Source organism: Mus caroli, chromosome 6, assembly GCF_900094665.2.
Source record: "Mus caroli chromosome 6, CAROLI_EIJ_v1.1, whole genome shotgun sequence".
Lineage (NCBI taxonomy): Eukaryota > Metazoa > Chordata > Mammalia > Rodentia > Muridae > Mus > Mus caroli.
The window spans coordinates 132,635,516-132,640,710 of record NC_034575.1 but is presented as its reverse complement, the minus strand read 5'-3'; the positions used below and the strand labels follow the sequence as shown (position 1 = coordinate 132,640,710).

Sequence of the window (5,195 nt, the reverse complement as noted above, 5' to 3'; positions counted from 1 at the left end):
ATTCTTAAAAAATATGGAACGCTTCACGAATTTGCGTGTCATCCTTGCGCAGGGGCCATGCTAATCTTCTCTGTATCGTTCCAATTTTAGTATATGTGCTGCCGAAGCGAGCACAATTTAAATTATCTTAATCTATTAAAACATGTTAATAGATAATGAAAATGAAAATAATCTTACCATTAGAGAGATATAAATGAAACCATAATTACATACCATTATACAATCTAGTTCAGTGGTTATATTCAGAAAGAAAGAGGACACGGAATACTTAAACATTGCTCAAAGAATGCAAAATAGTACAGTCAACCTGAAAAGGCTTGGCAGCTTGGGAAAATTAAATAGAAGTTTACCACATATGACCTAGCAATTCCACTGCTAGGAGCTGACGCTAAGCAACTGAAAATGCTCACATGTGTCCAAAGACTTAGAGCAGCATTTGCTTAATGATAAGAACTTAAGCCCTGGGCAGGGATGAGGTTCATTCGAGACAGTGTTTGTCTAGCATGCATGAAGGCCTGAGACTGAGTCCTAGCACCACACAGAATGAGGTATGGTGGTGCATGTCTGAAATCCCAGCACTTTGGCAGTGGATGGCTACACAGTGAGTTCAAGGTCAGCCTGGGCTACATAAGAGCCTGTCTCAAGAAAACAAAAACAAAATAACTTTAGATGTTAAACACAAGAAATAGTTCAGTATTGGGAGCTGGAGAGATGGCTCAGTGGTTAAGAGCACTGACTGCTCTTCTGAAGGTCCTGAGTTCAATTCCCAGCAACCACATGGAAAGAGACAAGGTGTGGGGGTTCATAGGGATGAGAGGGGGATGAGAGGGTACAGAGAGGAATTAAGAGAATACATCATATACATGTATGAAACTTATCAAAGAACTGACAATAAACAAAATAAATGACATGACTCCATCTACACTCAGTAACTAGAAACTCAGGTTCAATGTTACCCAGACTCAAGGCAGGACCAAGGATAACCTGCAAAATGAAGATCATTTCACTTAGGTCTTCTCACCTCTTGATTTCTACTTAGATCATTGTGTCCAACCTATTTTCCTCCCATCCTGCTGACAGGGTCTCCCAGTTTGGGCTGACTCTCCTGAATCCATGCAATTGTGGTTTCCAGTCCATCCATTAGTTTCTTTGTAGTGCTAAGTAGGATTTTTATTCCATTTCCTGGACATGTGGTATTTTACTTATCCACTCACCAGCAGACAGATATTTAAAATGCCTCCAATAAACACAATTATTTCTTTGAGCACAGTGATAAACTGAAAAGAGTTTTCTACATACACAATGTAAGGTCACGCTAGAGTTTCCTCTGGTCAGAAGTTTTTTCCTTTTCTGTCTTGCTAAACACTAAAAGAGGCAATTATAGATGACTATTATGTCACAGAACATGTATGCTTTTCCAACTAACTTGCATTTGAAATGAGCTGTGACCTGGTTCTAAAAGGAGATCCAGATGCTTGGGAGCCCGTGTTCTTAACACTGGGCACAGGGTACAGACACTTCTGCAGCCAGCTGCTTTATTCTAGTGACATCTAGTGGCAAAAGTGTTGTCAAAACCAGAACTGCTGGGTTTGCTAGATGGCTCAGAGGGTTAGGATACCGGCCTCCAAACCTGAAGACTTGAGACTCATCCCAAAGACCCAAAGTCCAATAGCAAGTTTCCAAAATCACATGCCTTTAAAAAACAAACAAACAAAAAGGGAAAAACAAAAACCAAAACCGCCTGGGGCTGAGGAACTAAAGCAGCTCTGTGCTACAGCGCTTGCTGAGTAAGCCTGAGCAATCCCTAGCACCACAAAGCAATCATCACTAAAATCATTACTGAATAATCTAAATTTTGTGACAATAAGTAGAATTCAAATTTACCATCTTCAAATTAGTTTATCCAATACATGGTCCATGCACCCATTCAAGGTCACTTAAAATGCTAGTGTAACATACTCCTTATATCCCAGTCCCTGAAAGTGACTCTGAAGCCAGGGCCTGACCACCAGCAGTTTTTAAGTTTCACGTGGTAGCCTGTTAAACATTTTGGAAATAATTTCAGATTGCACCAGACAGTGATCACACATGTCTTTATTTCCAGCACTTGAGAAGCAGAGGAGGCAGATCTCTGGGTTTAAGGCCAGCCTGGTCTACACAGCAAGTTCTGGGACAGCTAGGACTACACAGAGAAACCCTGTCTCGAACCCCCTCCTACCCAAAGACGTTATATATTGAGTATCCTTACTTCAAAAACCTGAAATGCTCTAAAATGTGAAACTTTTTGAACTCGGTGTCAGTGCTCGGAAGTTTCAGATTTCAAAACACCTAAAGCCTATGAAAATACCCCAAACCTAAAACCTCTAAAGCCTAAAACATTAATATTCCAAGGCATTTAGAGTAAGGCATGCTTAGTCCACACTCACAAGATGACCAGAGGTTCTTCCACACTGTTCTGATTCTCGGCAACCTTTACGTCTCAGAATAGCTTTTCTTCCCTTAGGTTCCCCACATCTGTGAGCCCTTACCATGTGCTACCATAACAGTCCCTCCCACCCCCTTGTTTTTTACACCAGGAACTCTTCGTGGGCCATAACCGTGGTTCTGCTTTTGTATCTCTAGCCTAAAGAAAGTGAACAAAAAGAATAAATACATTTGTCTAGATGGATGAATAAATATTTTAGGCAGCAGAGTTCTAAATCTAGGATGTGACTCCCTTCTGTTCAGGAGTTAAGAACTTTATCTACAATCAACTCTGCATTCTGTAAGACTGTTACCAAATCAAGCTGTCCAATCATCCGTTAGAATCTGAGACGTGGAAAGGACTTTTTTTTTTCTAATTCTGGAAATATTTATAAAGCCTCACCTTTCCTAAATTGACATTTCACTTCTAGTTGCTAGTATGCTTAAAAGTAGAAGTATAAAGAGGGTTTTTGAAAAGTAAAAAAACTTAAAAGGACTGACTGAATTTTATACAGTCTACCCTTATGTATTCAGGCTGTCACAAACTACTAACAAAGACAAGCTTCAGAGAAAATAAATACATCTCTTATTGTCATACCTCAGCAATATTTTAACTAGCTCAGATAGGAATATTGTTTACAGTGACATGGCTCCACATACTTAGGTTTAAATTCAGAATACAGCACAAATTACAAATGTAAATAGAATTAATGAATACCCAGCACACATGCTGGCAATGGCTCTGCCTTTGGTTTGTTTGAGGGAGGTTTTCACTATGAGCCCAAGGAGACCTCAAACTTGCTATGCAACCCAGGCTGATCTCCAAATTACAGCCGTGCTTTGCCTCTGCCTCCAAGTGCTAGGATTACAGACAGGGCTGATGCACCATACCAAGCTGAGCTAACCAGGAGAGTAACTGAAATCAAAACCTGAGTATACTACTGAGGTAGAGGGACGGTTCAATTCTAACGTGTTTTTCTATGGTCCAGGCTATATAGGGAGAACTTACCTCAGTCACGGACAGAAAAAGCCTAAGCTGAAAGCAGACTTTTACCTCCTGACCTATGGCTATCTAAATTACAGTAGACCCCAAATATAACTTTAGCAAAGAGCTAGTTTGGCTTTATATAGCTTCTTTTTGTTTATATAGAAGATTATAAAATTTGGAAACCCCCTCCCATCTTTATATAGCAGTTTCTCACTCATCCCTTGGAGTCCAGCTCAAATGTTTTTCCTCTGTGAAGCCTACTCAGCAGAATATTCTACAGGCTATGTTAATAATCCCCTTCCAAACCAGGAAGGGGGAGAACATTTGGACTGTAAATAAATAACCGATAAAACCATCCCTCTTACATGCATGCCTATTCTTTTTAGTGTAGTAGCAGTTTTACTCATACTATATTATTGTGAGTTATTCAGTCTTCTAGATTGCCCACAAATCTACCAAAGTTCCTGAAGGTTAGTGGCCACGTTGTACATTTGCTTTGGTCCTGTCTGAACACTCTCAGACACTTAGCAATGTGTTGCAAGAAGAGGAAAAAAATTTTTTAAAAATGGATTAAAATTTTTTTTCTACTTTTATAGAAATTCCTAGTTTCTACAAAGAATGAACTATTCTGCCTTCCAGCCATATACAAATAGGAAGCAGATAAAGTGCATGAGCGACTCTTCAGATGCTCTGCACAGGCAGTGCCAGACTGTCCCCAAGAGAAGGAAAACAAAGCACTCTGTTTTCCTAGCTTACTGCCTGAAGGCAGTTTCCAGGATGTAGAGCAGGGAGGTGACTTAGTCATGGCTGCTGTAACTAGAACAATATGGACGGTGGCTTAGTCGACAACTCTTTCTTTCTCCTAGTTCTGAAGCCTGGACCATCCATGGCCCCGGAGTCCCAAGACCTGGTTCTAGTTTACAAATGGCAGTCTGCTTACTGTCTCATCACCTGGCAAAGATAAGAATGTTCTTCTTTCTCTTGTAAGGACACGAAAGCCACCCCGAAGGGTGCCACTCTTATAATCAAATTACCTACAGGCCTAAGATCCCATCTCCCTATACAATCATAGGAATTCCATTGCAACCTCTGGTTTTGGACTGATAAAGACATTCAGTCCACAGCAAAGGGTATCTCTGAGAAAAGCCCAGCTTTCTTTACTGATCTGGAGAGGCGGTGACGCAGTATTGGAACAACTAGTGTCTTCAGCTGACACAGCAGGCCATGGGAGAGGCAAGGCCTCAGTAAAGGGACGTTTGAGCTCTGCACCGGGGTGCCTGTGAATCTCCAACTAAGACTAATCTGAAATGCATGGAGTAAAAGTCCATGAAGCTGGAGAAACAACCATAGGAAAATGGCAAAGCAAACAACTTCTGACTCTCAGACAAGGCCAGGCACAGGCCTGTCACCACGAGCCACGGTAGAGAGGTCGGCAGACACCAAGGCCCTGGTGGAGTCTGTCACCTTGGTGGCAAGGGTTATGATATACTGAGGACTGCTGTGCACTAGTTGTGGTAATCCCAGCACTTGAGAGGTGGAGCCAGGAGGATCAGGAGTTCAAGGTCATCCTTGTCTACATAGCAAGTGGACATAAGTCTACATAAAACCCTATCTCAAAAAAAAAAAAAAAAAAAAAAAAAAACAAAAAAAAAAAGAGTAGACTCTGTCTCAAAAAGGAGGAAAAAAAGAGAAGAAAGTTCAAAAATAAATGAACTACAACATGTACATCAGAGCAGAGTCCAAT

At 40.9% G+C, this 5,195-nt stretch overlaps 1 protein-coding gene and 1 non-coding gene across 2 annotated transcripts in view; both read right to left on the bottom strand.

Moving 5' to 3' along the window:
• Positions 1 to 5,195, bottom strand: part of Borcs5 (BLOC-1 related complex subunit 5) — a 64,241-nt gene that overhangs the window by 43,560 nt on the left and 15,486 nt on the right. The gene's annotated exons all lie outside the window — the stretch shown is intronic.
• Positions 8 to 114, bottom strand: LOC115031456. The gene has a single exon (XR_003837076.1). It is a non-coding gene; the product is annotated as a U6 spliceosomal RNA (small nuclear RNA).